Source organism: Puma concolor, chromosome A2 (assembly GCF_028749965.1).
Source record: "Puma concolor isolate L17-30 chromosome A2, mPumCon1.1.hap2, whole genome shotgun sequence".
Classification (NCBI taxonomy): Eukaryota; Metazoa; Chordata; class Mammalia; order Carnivora; family Felidae; genus Puma; species Puma concolor.
The window spans coordinates 161142637-161159260 of NC_141668.1; the positions used below are offsets into that span (position 1 = coordinate 161142637).

The 16624-nt window shown below is 41.7% G+C and overlaps 2 pseudogenes; both read left to right on the plus strand.

The window, feature by feature from the left end:
* The first annotated feature begins 489 nt into the window (after positions 1–489).
* On the plus strand, positions 490–1318 carry LOC147583709 (olfactory receptor-like protein OLF4; annotated as a pseudogene).
* Positions 1319–10290: 8972 nt separating this feature from the next.
* LOC147583710 (olfactory receptor-like protein OLF4) lies at positions 10291–11119 on the plus strand (annotated as a pseudogene).
* The last annotated feature ends 5505 nt before the right edge of the window (positions 11120–16624 follow it).

Genomic DNA, 16624 nt, shown 5'->3' on the forward strand with positions numbered 1-16624 from the left:
GCCATTAAAATAGAATGCCCTATTTGCTCTCTGCTTTATCCCTGTTTTCCATTTCTTCACAGCACACCTCACCATCAAAAAGGTGAGATAATCAAAAAATAATTGTAGCACAAAGGTAGTTGAATAATTATCTTCTTTGCTTACATATTTTTTCTCCTTCGCTGTAGGGATTTTTGTTCTTCAGCACTCTATACTCATTGCGTAGATAGTGGCTGAAAGCTGGTCAGCACTCAATTTAGATTCCTGAATACTTGAAGCATTTCTCAGGAAAAGGATGAAATACATGATTTCTTAGGAAAGAAGCTGATTGACAATAAAAAGTATATCAGATGTGGCAGCGATGATTCCCTAAAAGGGACCATATCCGTACACGACATATTAAAAGGAATTTCTGGACTGCAAAATAAAAAACAGTCGCATTTCAATTTTGTGAGTAACACAAATTTATGTTATTTTATTTCCCTCTTTCCCAGAAGCCACCTCCACCACATGGAACCAAGTAATGAAACACAAATTTCAAAGTTTCTTCTTCTGGGATTTTCAGAGGAACCAGAACTTCAGCCCCTCATATTTGGGCTTTTCCTCTCCATGTACCTGATCACTGTGTTTGGGAACCTGCTCATTATCTTGGCCATCCGCACAGACCCCAACCTCCACACGCCCATGTACTTCTTCCTGGCCAACATGTCCTTTGTAGACATCTGCTTCACCTCCACCACTGTCCCGAAGATGCTGGTGAACATCCGGACTCAGAGCAAAGTCATAACCTATGCAGGCTGTATCACACAGATTTATTTTCTCATACTCTTTGGTGTTTTGGACACCTTTCTGCTGAGTGTGATGGCCTATGACCGGTTTGTGGCCATCTGTCACCCCCTGCACTACACGATCATCATGAACCCCCAGCTCTGTGGGCTGCTGGTTCTGGTGTCCTGGATCATGTGTGTCCTGAATTCCCTGTTACAAAGTTTAATGATGTTGCGGCTGTCCTTCTGTACACACTTGCATATCCCCCACTTTTTCTGTGAACTCAATCAGATGCTCCAACTGGCCTGTTCTGATACCTTTCTTAATAACATGGTGATATATCTTGCAGCTGTCCTGCTGGGTGGTGGTCCTTTTGCTGGGATCCTTTACTCTTATTCCAAGATACTTTCCTCTATACGTGGGATTGCATCAGCTAAGGGCAAGTATAAAACGTTTTCCACCTGTGCGTCTCATCTATCGGTTGTCTCCTTATTTTACTGTACGATGCTCGGCGTGTACCTTAGCTCTGCTGCTACCCAGAGCTCACGGTCAAGTGCCACAGCCTCGGTGATGTACACGGTGGTCACGCCCATGCTGAACCCCTTCATCTACAGCTTGAGGAACAAAGACATGAAAAGGGCTCTGAAAGCATTCTTTGGGAAGGAGACCCTTACATGGCCAATCGTCATAAGATTGAAGAAGTGCCTCTGATTGCAGGGGTCAAAGCCTCTGGGTCAGAGATTGTGGTCTTTATTCAGACTGTAGATGTAGTATTCCTCTTCCCGTTTATTTCCTTGTCCTCAACTTCCATATGCCATGTATGTAACTCACTCTATGAAGCTCTTCTCTCTCTGATATCCTACAGATTTTTTCCCTTATATTTCCCACTTTCTGCATTGTATTTCCAACCATGGATCTGAAATATTTGGAAATGTTCATTTACCTTGAGGCAACATAGATGTTTTTAAAAATAATCTTTCTCAAACAACTGCGTCACACCAAATAATTTTTCTTTCATACGTGTTTTTTTACTGCCACGATTACCACTGGTTAGCTCTCTGTATGTCTTAGGATTGGTGGGCGGAATTGGGTGGGTGATGGGCTAAATGGGCAATGGGCATTAGGGAGGGCACTTGTTGGGGTGAGCACTGGGTGTTGTATGTAAGTGATGAATCACTAAATTCTACTCCTGACATCAACACTACACTACATGCTCACTAACTAGAATTTAAATAAAAACTTGAAACAAACAAACACAAAGAACTGTCATGATTGATACGCCACCTATGGAAGCAACCACACTTTATGACAAATATGTATGATTTTAAAGTAGAAAAATATCTGAGGCTACGTTTTTTCACTTATATGTCTGAAGTTCCTTTGTATATCAGTATCTTAACTGTTCTTCTTAAAAGTGGACACTTAATATATTAATGTGTCTTCTAGATCGGTTTTATTCTCCTCATTAGGATCCTGGTCTCTTAGTACCTTGTTGTCCACAATGTGTACGACAGTCACTTCCTTACGCAAGCATTCACCAAATACGCGTCTCCAAGAGAAGTCTTCATGGAACAACAAACTTTAATAGATAGATTGACTTTAGAATATGACCTTAGACTCCAGATGCCCTTTAATATGATGAAGCAAAATTTTATTTTATTTTAAATCGCACATTGTGCTCTTTAAAATATTTATTCTTCATGCTGTACGGCTATTCATTGGAGTATGGAGGATTGGTGGCCATGTGTAAGGCGGCTTATCCAAATGGGGGAAGGACTGATTGACATTTTTCTACTTTTATTGAATTATCTCCTTGTTTCTTCCTGAAATCTTTACGCTGCCTTTGGTATGACTGCTTTCATTGTTGTAAAAGAAATCTATCCCCCTTCCTTCTAAATTTTGTCATAACCATGAAAGGGGTGTCGAATGGTCATTATCCTCCATTATACATGTTTCTCAGGCTCAGGATTCTATTCATCTTCTATGTTCAAGGGACGACATAAGAGGGAGCTTGCATTCCTGTCTGGTCATGTGAATCAGGGACACGAGTTTTCCAACACAATAATGCATACATTTTCAATCTTTCCTGGCTATGGGGAAATACCCTCAATGAGAGGTAGTTGTTTTGTTGTTGTTTTTGTTGTTGTTATTTGTTTGTTTGTTTTTTAGAGAGAGAGAGAGAGGGAGAGGGGGAGTGAGCAGGAGAGAGGGGAAGAGGCAGAGAGGGAGACAGAGACAGAATCTTAAGCAGGCTCCAAGTTGAACGGGGCTTGATCTCATGACTGTGAGATCACAACCTGAGCCAAAATCAAGAGTTGGAGACTCGACCGACTGAGCCACTAAGGTGTTTCTCAGTGAGAGGTTTTATACGCAGTTGTGTGAACTAAACTGAAATAACAGAGGTACCATGAATGCAGGCTTCAAATACAAGAATAAATACCAAGAACAGTCAGCAGCAGATTATGATAATTATCCTTACCTCTGTTCACCGTGATGGTTGAATCAGTTAGCCATGGCTGCATAACAAGCCATTTAAAAGAAAATGATTTAATATAATGCTTTTACTGCCAAATGATATTGTATGTTGGGGATTGTTCTGAGCTGTGCTTGTCTCCTCGCGAGTCTATAGTGAGCTGTGAGACTTCACACTGTTTCTTTTCTTTTTTTAAATTTTTTCTTAAAGTTTATTTTTTTTGAGAGAGGCAGACAGGATGCGAGTGGGTTAGGGGCAGAGAGAGAGAGAGGGAGACACAGAATCCGAAGCAGGCTCCAGGCTCCGAGCTGGCAGCACTGAGCCGGACACAGGGCTTGAACCCACAAGCTGTGAGATCATGACCTGAGCCGAAGGTGGACGCTCAACCGACTGAGCCACTCAGGCGCCCCGACTCTACATTGTTCCAAAGGCTCATCCATGATGTCATGTGTGACCATGGGGCACTTCTCTTTTGAACAAGTATATGATCAGTTAACTCGATTTCCGAGTGCATTTTTATCTTCTGTTTTACAGGGAAAAAAAAAGAATATCAAAAGTGAATGATTTTAATTTACATCTACTGTTCCTGTATTCATACATGACACTTTGCTTTCTTCCTACTGAGAAGAAAAAGCTCCTGTCACGACTCAGTATGAATCAGCTACCTCCGCTCTATATTTCACACTGATGCGTACGCTGCTAGATTTTTTTCCCTTCTAACCAATTTAGTGGGGGTATAATCATGTGCTATAAACTGCATCTATTCGGAACGTATGATTTGATGAATTAAGGGAGCCATACAAAAACTAAAGTACCTACTGCACATTCCTATTTGATGTTCTTCAAGAAAATGCACAACCTTGATGACTTCTTAATCCAACTGTTAAAATGTAATCTCGCTTGGCCTTAGCTTCTTTATTTCTGAAAGTAACTTGGGACTGTAAACGTAACTTCAAATGGATATTGCAAGAAATAAATGAAGTGTGCGGACATATTTCGTTGAGTCCGAAGAAAATGCTCAGCTGTAAAGTTGTATTATGCATATATGTGTTTCTCTGTATACATTTCTATTTCAAATAAACACACCTACACATGGGTATCCAACACAGAATCATTTTTAAAAATATTATTATCTGAGTGTACTTGGCACACAATGTTACACGAGTTTTATGTGTAGGACGTAGAGATTCAACTTCTCCGTAGATTATGCGGTCTCAGCACAAAGGCAGCTGTTGGCTGTCAGCCAACTGGGCCATTGCAATATCATTGACTATATTCTGTCTGCTGTGCCTTTGATATCCGTGACTCATTTATTCCACCACTGGAAGCCTGTACCTCCCACTGCCCTTCACCCATCCTCCCCACCCCCCTCTGACAACCACGAGTTTATTCTCTGTATTTATGGATCGGATTCTGGTGTTTTGCATGCTTGTTTATTCATTTTAAGCAGACTCAGTGGGGCACCTGAGTGGCTCACTTGGCTGAATGTCTGACTCTTGATTTCCCCTAGGGTCGTGGAATTGGGTTCCCCGCCACACTGAGCATGGAACTTGCTTAGGATCCTCTCTCTCTCTCTTTCTCTCTCTCTCTCTCTCTCAATCTATCCCTCTGACCCTCCTCCACTCACACATGTTCTTACTCTCAAACAAAAATTTAAAAACTGAACACAGACTCATTTATGACCTCTTATTTTATGTTGAAAGGAAATGAGTGAAATTTGAAGAGTGTTGACATAAAAAGAATAAATGTTTGAGTTAATATGCAATTGAGAGAATGTAGACATGTAGACACAAGAATTTAGTATAAACAATAGACATACATTCAAATGATGAATTACTTTTCTTCTGCTAATGCGTCAAAGACAATAAAATCTGGAGCACGTTTGTATTTATGCCCTGAGAAATTCTCTACCAGCTAAAGAGGACGAATATCTCCCAATTGATTTTAAAATTCTTCTACTTAAAGATGGGATTACAACACAAAATGCCTTTACCCAGGGGGAGCTATAGTGCATGAAAGGAGAAGCTTAGTCTCAGGTTCTTAACAAAATTTTATTGGACAAAAGTTTGTGTTCAAGTCCTAATGCTAATGTACAATGACTACATTAGTGTTTTAAAACACATGTATGCTCTTACAATTCTGGGGCTCAAAAGCCTGATGTCGTTCTCATGGGTCTCAAATGAAGATGTTTGCAAGGCTTGGTTCCTTCTGGAAGCTACAGGGAAGAATCTGTTTACTTTTCTATCCCAAGCTCATATCATAGTGCAAAATATGATCTAAATATATTTTATATAACTGACAAATGCTTCACACAGAGGGGCTACATGGCAGCTGTTAACTTGTGACATATTATGGAATTCCTAAATGTTTGGAAAATGTGTCATGAAGCTGAGGTATGTAGTACTTGGGGTTCATATCAAAGGAACTCGTTGAAATGGAAATAGGAATGTTCCATAGATAATGGAGCTGTGTCTCCACCACAGGCCATGTGTTTGGACATCCAAGGCATCTAATCCACAAAGATTGTTCAGTTCTAGACTTGAGGGAAAAGCTGAAATCAGGGTTGGGATGAGATGCGGGGATGTCTGCCCTCTGGGAGGAGCAGAGTTCAAGAGCAAGGAGTGATTAACACTGGGGTCACAGTCTATTGGGAATATGGAATCTCCAAAAATCTTTCCTTTGTCTCCAGACCAGTGTCCTCCAGGGAAATCATGTGCTGTAGGTTGGAGAGGCAGGAGAGGAACGTGCCTCATGAACAGACAGAGGAAACTATAAATATCTCCTGTGTGCCGTCCCTCTGCCTGTACAACCTTGGGCTGATGGGACCCTGTTGTTGCTTCTGGAGTCTGAAGCTTGGCTGGGAGATTCATGCTAGCCTCCTTCCTGTCATCTTGTGTGGGGACAGAGTTTAGTCGCCACCAATAACCATCTGGAGGGAATTCAGACAGCCACAAGGAGACCTCTCCCTCAGAGCTCCCATCCAGGTGAGTCTGAGACCCGGCAGGATCTTCAGGAAAAGATTAGGGAGAATCAAAGCCAGGTGCATTTACCTAAGGTCACCACACAGCCACCAGCCTAGCCCAGAACCTGGAGATCTCTATGGTCATTTGCTTGCCTGATTACTTAATGACCTCGTGGATGATGTTATAGAAAGGATTGCACATTGAACTCAGCCACACATGGGTGATTGTTGCCAGTGAAGTGATGGGAGGGGAGGCAGGAAATACTTCCAGTAAAAGTAGAACACGTCCAATGAGTTTTGCAGTTGAAGGGAGTAGGAAAATTAGGGATGGAGGGATGCGCAGTGAAGTCAGGACATTTCTCTTTTGTGTGTAAATGAGGAATCCTGGGGGGTGCCTGGGTGGCTCAGTGGGTTAAGCTGCAAACTCTTGATTTCGGGTCAGGTCATGATCTTATGGTTTGTGAGGTCCACCCTGCATCGGGCTCTGGCTGACAGCTCAGAGACTGGAACCTGCTTTGGATTCTGTGTCTCTCTCCCTCTCTGCCTCTCCCCCGGTCACACACGCTGTCTCAAAATAAATAACAAAACATTAAACAAATGGGGCATACTGGGCTACTTTTCCATATTGATGAGACATATCTAGACCAATTTACTGCTTGCATATACGACCTCGCAACATTAATTCATGAGACATATTTTTCACAGCGTGCTCTTGCTCTGGGTATTCGTATGACCGCCATGATGTGATAAGTAAAAACTATGGTTACCTAGCTTTGCTTTGCAGTGATTTCATTATCTACGACGTTGACTATATTTGTGGTTAGTTATTCCTTGGTTGCCTCATTTACGCATTGTCTCTAACGGGTCTTTGCATTTGTACAGTGGAGTCGAGGAGGTGCTACTTCCATTTCTGATTGCATTCTTTCTAAAAAGGAAGTGGATGAGGTGTTCGGTGTTATTTTCCCCACTTTGCCCTTTACCATTGAGTTCTATTGTGTACATGTAGACATATATGCACTGTGACATAGACATATAGGACTGTGTTCATTAGTAATATGGGGTCAAATCTGTCACTCGGTTATACTGTGTTCTCTCTTGTTATTTATTTATTTATTTATTTACTTACTTACATATTTATTTATTTGCCTGACTTCATTATCCTATACTGAGCTGTCATTAATACTCTTCACTTGCAAATTCTTGCTATAAACAAAAAGGTGTATACGTGGTAATTTGTACATTGCTCACAAATCACTGTCTGTACACATTTCCACGTGCCTTCCCATCTCTGTTATTCCCTGCAGTTCCTTTTGGCCCGTTGTGAAATGGTCTATTTCTGGAAGTTGCGTTATCTCTGACTACCACGGCTGCTTTACATTTGACTGAACATCACCTTACTCTCCATAAGCATATTTGTATCCATGTATCTTTACAAGAATATATTTATCATTTACATACGGCTCCTTCCCCAGTGATAAAGGTGATTCTATCGCATTCTTTTCTTTCCATGTGTTTGGAAGTGTGATCTGAAATCAGTGGCCCACCTCGATACCACTAAATTATTTTATGCCTTTTGTAAGTCGGTTTTAGAGTCTCACATAATTTTGTTTCACACAGTTGTTTTGAAACTTGCCCTAATTTCACTCCTCCTGGAAGTCTTTATTCTTGAAGTTCTCATAAAGCTTCTCTTCCTATCTTAGGCGCACATACACATTCATAACCAGACGGATGAATGAAAGGCGGGCTGTGGGCAACATAAACGCTCTTTAGGTTTTAGGGTAGTCTTTTCTTCTACGTGCGTCCACTCTTCCTTCTTCCTCAAAACTACCTCATGGACTTGTCTCCAACCAACTAGGGAAATGCTGATTCTTTATTTCAATGTCTGCATAATATCTCATGATACGGCTGTGCTACTCACACTTGGAAAGCTTTTCCTAGCTTTTCTCGATGCATTGCTCTTATGACAATTCTACAAAAATATTTTGAGATTGTTATGTGAAAAATCTGGTTCTCCACTGGAGGAAACACTGTCCCTCAGGAGGACACGACTTATTTGGGTGTCACATGGTTGGGGGGGTGGGCTCATGAAGGGCCAGGGATGCTCTAAACACATTCAAAGCCCAGGACACACAGCACAGAGACCAACCTGGATCAGAACGTCAAGGGTGCCAAGACTGAGAATCTCTGAGTTAAAGCATATCTGTGTTTTCACATTTGTCGCTGTCTTCAGTTGTTTTCTCAACATCGCAGTGGTTCACATTCCTCCCAGAAAAATTAGAGAATCTCTTTTTTCTACCTGTTTAAAAATTTCAACCCAGTCAGCTCGAGAGATCTTCTTTTCATCAACCGTTACTGAATTTGAGCCAATATGTACGTGTTTGATCACCAGGTTCATTGTTACATGTCTGTTGTTATTATATGTCCATAAAGTCTATGCCTATTCCGCAGCTAGCAGCATTTCACATGAAGTTCACGGATTACAGTTTATTGCCTTGGGTTGGATATTATGTCCACAAAATGATTTAAATTTTATATAGCTAAATGTATCTATCTTCTTACTTCTGACTTTCCTGCCTTAATTACAATGATTTTGCTCACCTATGGCTTGTATCTGCGTTTTTATGCACGTTCACTGAAAATGTACTGTTTCCATTTACTTCATGATCTCTAATCCCTCTGAATTGTTTAAGATGTGCATACTAGGGAAACTTTATTTTCTTTCAGATGGATAGCCACCTGTGGCAGCCTTTAGGAAACAACCTTCACCAACTAAATTGGAATACAGTGGTGCCTGGGTGGCTCAGTCCGTGAGCATCTGACTCTTGCTTTCGACTCAGGTCATGATCTCATGGTTCGTGAGATCAAACCATGCATCAGTCTCCATGCCGAGCGTGGAGCCTGCGTGGGATTTTCTGTATTATAAAAGGCTGACGGGTGTGTGTCTGACTTCAGCTCAGGTCATGATCTCGCAGTCCATGAGTTTGAGCCCCGCGTCGGGCTCTGTGCTGACATCTCGGAGCCTGGAGCCTGCTGCGGATTCTGTGTCTCCCTCTCTCACCTCCCCTCCCCCACTCACGCTCTGTCTCTCTCCCTCTCAATAATCAATAAATGTTAAAAAATTTAAATACAGGAAAGAAAATGAACATGCCAGTCTGACTTGTCAATGTTATTTCTTCACGGGAAGCTTGTTCATTGGAATTCAGGTAACATTTTACATTGTTTAGGGGAATGATTATGGATCTGGCCAGCTTGAGTTATACTCCCTCCAAACTTAATCACGGGGGCTGGGGGTGAGAAGTCATGGTAAGAACACAGCCAGAGAAACAATCATTTGTGGTGTGTGTGTGTGTGTGTGTGTGTGCGTGCTTTTTGGAGTGGGATTCATCCTCAGAACAGGGGTACACGGTCTAATATGTTCTAAGGTGAATACAGAAGCCAGAACTCAATCAACACACAGTACTCAGGAGGGCTCGATGTCAATTTACAGGAGACTTTGCAAGGAGAGTCTAAAATACAAGCAGTACATAGTGTGGGTGAATGACTCTGTTTTCTTGCGGGTTAACCAGCAGAGCCCATTTCCTTGAAACTGCCTCACGCCGTCTCTGATTTCCCTCCTGTTCACTCCCCTTCCTACACATGCTTCCTGTTTGGGACCCACATAGCTCAAAGTAGGATCATCCTCAGGGCCTTAGCAGAGGCCATTCCCTCAGCCAGCACACACTTCCCTCGTGGCTCCTGCCTTCCTTTCCCTGAGGTCTCCGTTCAGATGTCGCCTTGTTCACTGTTCTTGACTGAACACCAATTAGAAAATGACACTTGTATCCACACTCTCCTTTACACCTACTCTTGTTCTCTTCACAGCACTTGACACCCTCTGATGTCCTATTGATATTTTGATTTCCTTCTGTTCCTTCTCCATCACTGGATTATACTGGCTTTTGCTTTTCCCAGACTCATTGCCTCCACAATGCCTGGAATATGTTTGACCCTCACTACAACTTCTTGACAGCAAAATATAAATCGTACCATTGCAACAATGTGAGTAATGCTGTTCAGGTGAAAATTAATGATGTCTCCCATCGTCTTTCCTCATGGTCAGTGCAACCTCATGGAATCAGGAAATGATACATGGACATCAGAATTTCTGCTTCTGGGATTTTCAGAGGGTCCAGAACTGCAGCCCCTCGTATTTGGGCTTTTCGTCTCCATGTACCTGATCACTGTGTTTGGCAACCTGCTCATCCTCCTGGCCGTCAGCTCTGACTCCCGCCTCCACACCCCCATGTACTTCTTCCTGGCCAACCTGTCCTTTGTAGACATCTGCATCACCTCCACCACCGTCCCGAAGATGCTCTGGAACATCCAGACCCAGAGCAAAGTCATAACCTATGAGGACTGCATCACACAGGTGAACTTTTTCATTACCTTTTCAGGATTGGACATCTGCCTCCTGGCCATTATGGCCTATGACAGGTTTGTGGCCATCTGTCACCCCTTACACTACACAGTCATCATGAACCCCCGGCTCTGTGGACTGCTGGTCCTGGTGTCCTGGATCACGAGTGTCCTGCATTCCTTGTTGCAAACTTCAATGGTGTTGCGGCTGTCCTTCTGTACAGTCGTGGAAATCCCCCATTTTTTCTGTGAACTCAATCAGATGATCCAACTTGCCTGTTCTGACACCTTTCTTAATAACTTGGTGATGTATTTTGTAGCTATCCTAGTGGGTGGTGGTCCTTTCGTTGGGATCCTTTACTCTTACTGCAAGATACTTTCCTCCATACGTGGGATCTCATCAGCTCAGCGCAAGCATAAGGCATTTTCCACCTGTGCATCTCACCTGTCGGTTGTGTCTTTATTTTATTGTACCAGCCTAGGTGTGTACTTTAGCTCTGCTGCAACCCAGAGCTCCCACTCAAGTGCCACAGCCTCGGTGATGTACACGGTGGTCACGCCCATGCTGAACCCCTTCATCTACAGCCTGAGGAACAAAGATATAAAGGGGGCTCTGAGGAGATTCTCTGCGATGGCAGTTAGAAAAGGTCCAGTTGTCCTGCGGTTGAAGAATTTCCCAGGATTGCAAGCCTCAAAGTCTTAGCGTCAGAAATTTGTTTTGTTTTTTTAAGCAGATTGTATGCATAGAGTTTGTGTCTCTCATTTATTTCCCGGAATTTTTATCTTTTCAACCACTCAGTACAATTTAGTTCCTCATTTTATTAAGTTTTTCCCTCTGTGTGATCCACATCTTTTTTCCTTCATCTTTTTCTTTTATTTCTAAATTGATTCGCAAGCTGTGATATGAGAAAATTAAGAGTTCTCATTTGTCTCATGGAACTGCCTGGATTTCTTAAGAATAATTTCTTCACAGGGGCACCTGGCTGGCTCAGTTGGTTTAGCATCTGACTTCGGCTCAGGTTCCTGGTTCCCGAGTTCGAGCCTCACATTGGGCTCTGTGCTGATAGCTCAGAGCCTGGAGCCTGTTTCAGATTTGTGTCTCTCCCTCTGTCTCTCCCCCCGCCCCCAGTCATGTTTCATCTCTGTCTCTCTCCCTCAAAAAAAAAAAAAAAATTAAAAATTTTTTAAAGAAAAAAGAATAATTTCTTCACCAATGACAAAATCACTCCACAAAATAATGTTTTCAGTTTTGCTAAAAGAATACTCATTTGTTACCTCTCTGTTAGAATAAATTCAATTAGGTAAATAGGCCATTTCTATTCTATTCTATTCTATTCTATTCTCTATTCTATTCTATTCTCTATTCTATCTATTCTATTCTATTCTATTCTATTCTATTCTATTCTAAGTCTGGGACCACAGTTTTTCATTTTGAGTCTGTCATTCCTTTATCACTGCCTTAACTGTTTTTCCTGATGAACAAACCAGTGTGTTTCATAATGGGCCATTAGGTTTTTTTTCCAAATTAGGATTCTGTTCTTTTCTCAGGCTCTATGTCCCCAGTGCTTACATTAGTCACTGGCAACACTGATTATCAAAAACTTGTCTGCCAGTGGAGTCTACACGGAAACAGAAATTCAAAAAAGTAGAATGACTTAATACGGCTCTGGAGTCAAAGATGACCTCGACTATGATAAAGCAAATTTTAAACTCTCCTTTGTATTACTATGCTCTACATTTCTTCTCAAGCTGTACATCTCTCAATCAAGTATGGAAGAGCAGTGGCAGTGTTTAAGGGGATTTATTCGCTGGGGTGAATGATTCGTTACTTATTGCCGTCAAAAGACTCATAAATAAAAACAATAAAATGGTCCTGAAAGAAATTAAAGAATACAAAAATAAATGGGATGGCCTCCTGTGCTCATGCTTGGAAGATTTTTTATTTAATTTTAGGATGGTTTTAAAAATGTTTTCCAAGAATACCCCATTTTTGTTATTTTCAAATTATCATTGAATCTGTACATCTTCGGGGTAGTATTGCCATCTTCACAACTTTAATTCTAACTTAAATTTCTCCTAACGAGGGACCACAGCTTTGCTCTCAGTCTGGGCTCCACATCCAGGACCCGCAGCATCAAACCCACCAGGGAGCTTGTTAGACAAGCAGGATCCTCGGGGCCCCTGGAGACCTGAGGAATCAGAATTTGCATTTCAACTACCGTCCCTGGTGAATTGTGTGCACAGTGAAGTGGAGAACGTTAGTGTGGAACAGGTTTCCTCACCTTCTCGCGATTGACCCTTGGAGCTGGATAACTATTTTTGGTGAGTGCTGTCCTGTGGCTGATGATATTCAGAAGCACCTCTTCAGACATGGACAAAAATCCCAAGAGCAACTCTGGTGGGAACCACTTCCCAGAGTTTCTGAACTGGAAACATCCCAACATCATTCCAATGAAGACTATATGTTGATTGGTTTGTGCCTTTGAGCAGCACATTGAATTCCTCTGAGCCCATTTCTACAATAGAGAAACAGCTCATGAAAGTACTACATAATAGATTATACTTTTGTAAAAATTAAACCATAGAATCCCTTTAGTGTGCTAAGCTAGTCTATGCTGCAGAAAATTGAAATGTATCTTATAATTAATAAACACTTCATTAGGAGGGAAAAATGACAGTTTGTAACTTGTGATCTAATAATGAAATTCCTACTTGTTTCTGCTAAACTATTACACAACCAAAGAGGTTAGTACCCCAACTTTTTAAAATGTATTTATTGAAATTCAAGGATCCAAGAAGCTCAGAGGGTCCCGGAGGGACTGTGACGAACAGTAACCTCCTTGATTCTGGCAGCTTTGCACCCGACCACCTCCCCCGATGCCCAGCAAAAACCATGCGAGAACACATTTGCCTCCCCCCAAAGACGAAAGTGCCGATATCTTCCTAATGTCAAACACCTTACATATGGCGGGGCCAAGGGAAAAAATGAGCAAGGGGTAAGCCAACACTTCACAAAAGGAAGCACACACGATTGGCTGCAAGGTGCCCAGTTACAAGGTCAACCACGGAAGACTTCGCTTTCACGTGCCTCTCGCATCATTACTTGGGCAATTCGTCTTCATGGGGCCTGACAGCAGGTGAGGGCAGCCCTGTTATCCCTTTTGCTTTTTAGTATTTATTTCTTTGAGAGAGAGAGAGCACAAGCAGGGGAGGGAGGGTGAGAGAGAGAGAGCACAAAGCAGGGGAGGGACAGAGAGAGTCCCAAGCAGGCTCCATGCTGTGGGCACAGAGCCCAACAAGGGGCTGGATCTCACAATCCGTGAGAACTGAGCTGAGCCGAAACCAAGAAGACGTCTCTTAACCCACTGAGCCACCCAGGCGCTCATCTCCCTTCCCTATGTGACGTCCTCTCATTGATACTCTTGGACTCTGGGTATTGGTCTCTTTTTCACAAACCCAAGGGGCACCTCGAATCCTCATTCTGTATGTCAGCCAGTGGACAGAGGCTTCCCCAGACCATGCTCTGTAAATACTCCCGACATCACGACAGTCCAGTTTCGTACCAAATAACTTGTTTCATATGATTATGCTTGACCGCATGATGCCATCCGTATATTTATATTATTGTTCTCTGTCCTTGGTGCTACACAGAAACATACGCTAGTGAAGGGATTTCACCTTCTTTGTTCACTTTTGTTTTGGTCACAATGTATGTGAATATATGGTTAGTATGAAAAAACCAAGGATATGAAAAATTATAGAATTTAAAAAATAAGGGATAATGAAACCAGGTTAAAATGACTAGTTTCCAAACAACTGTCCACAGCAAAATTATGTGAAAACTAAAAACTAACTGAAATTGGCTATAAAAAAGAAATTGTTAATGATATCAACATGGATTCATAACTAAATTGTCAATGGCCTACACGCGAAAAAATGTAATATATAATGTTCCTACAACGCTCAGTTTGTATTTGTTGGATGACTCAGAAATTAGGTCTCAAAGTATAAGGACATTGACCATTTGGCAAGGTTGTATTTCATTTCATTGGAAAAGGTTGAATTGCTAAATAACATCTAGAATGAAGGGATATCTAAACTAATACTGGCATCAATGGATATCTATCTGGAAGAATATGAAACTAGTCCTATCCCGCAGACACGTTACCAACATCAGAGGGATTATGACCTCAGTGTAAGTGGAACCATACAATATAGCAGAACATCAAGGAAACTACATATAACATTCACAGGTGAGCAAACCCACTAAATAAAGCCATAATCTCAGAAGTAAGAAGATAGATTTGTTTAAATAAAATTAAAAATTTTTATGATCAAAATATATTGCAAAAATCAATTGAGAAACAATGATCTCAGGAAATCATTTGAAATGTTGATAATGTTTTAAAAATAAAAGAGAGAGAGAGAATAACCTATGGGCATATAATAATAATAAAACCAATCAGAATGGTCATCAAACATATGACCTTGGCTGAAACTGAGGGATGGTTTAGGAAAATAACAAGAACTGCCTCTTTCACCCAGCAGCCTGGAAAAAACCTTACAGGACTGTTACATTGTTTGTGGTTGAAACTTTCAAATAGGAGCCAAAGGGTTATTCTGAATTTGTTGGCCTAAGAGCAAGTGTTACAAGGTTGAAGGCAGAACCTGAAAGCAGCTGTATTACAGATACAGACATTCTTTCACCAGGAGTTTCCCAGTCTCTGCACCCATCCTGCCCAGAGCCTGCCCTGTGGTGGGGAGTGTCCTGTGCCCTGTAAGATGTTCAGAGCATCCCTGACCTCTGTGCACCCCTCTCCAGCGTGACAGACAAAGTGTCTCCAGACATTGATCAATGTCCCCTGGGGGACAAAATTATACTCCATTAGAAACACACAGTGAATTTAACAATCTCAACATATTTTTTCTAGCATGGCCATAATAGCAACTGAATGATATAGAATAAGAAAGATCTTCAAAAGTGTGAACGGCAGTCATTCGGTGAAACTGATATTAACACTGAATAAATACATTATAACTTAATTAAAGGAGCAAACACACAGACACAGCGATATGCTCTGGGCTAAATTGGATTGGCCCTCAGGAGATGACATTTAATGTTCTCGACTTCCACTCTCTCTGACCCTCTCATCCACGGATGACGAGGCTGAGTTGTCTGACAGGAAGGTCTCCTTGTGGAAGTCTGAATCCCTCCCTGGATGCTGAATTCCTCCCTGGATGCTAGATTATAGATCATTTTCTCCTCAATGGAGAAAGCAGGAAGGTCAGAGACGCATCAGCCCCCAGGCATTATTAGTACTCAGAACACCAGACGAAAACCACACCCATTCCTGTCTAAGGTGCACACACTGACAGACAGGAGACTAGGAGGTATTTTCGGCACCCTGTATCTGCTCGTTAGGTACATGTCTCTCTTCTTACTCCAGCATGGCTCCCAAGTGGACAACCCTTTGGCACACAAAGGACATTTCTCTAATGAATCTCTGATCCCAAGAGACCAGTTTGGAAGCACTAAGTGCAGTTAGGTTTTTTGTTATTCCTTTTCCATGAATGTGACCCCTTCCTGATGAGTAAACTCACAGCACCACTGTGAGTTACAGTTTCCTCCAGGTCTATGTATATGGGATCAATTCCTTGATTTCTCTTTCTGTTGCTTCATTATTGCTGTATAGAAATGCAACCGATTTCTGTACATTGATTGTATATCCTGCAAAAATTCTTAACAAGATACTAGCAAATTGTTCAACAGTGGATCCAAAGAATTATTCACCATGATCACATGGGATTCATTCCTGAGCTGCAAGTCTGGTTCAATATTTGCAAATCAATGTGATACATCACATTAATAGAAGAAAGGACAAGAACCATATGATCCTGTCAGTGGATGCAGAAAAAGCATTCAACAGAATACAGAATCTTTCTTGATAAAAATGCTCAAGAAAGTCGGGATAGAAGGAACACCCCTTAACACCATAAAAGCCATACAAAAAAGGCCCACAGCTAATGATCACCCTCCATGGGAAAAG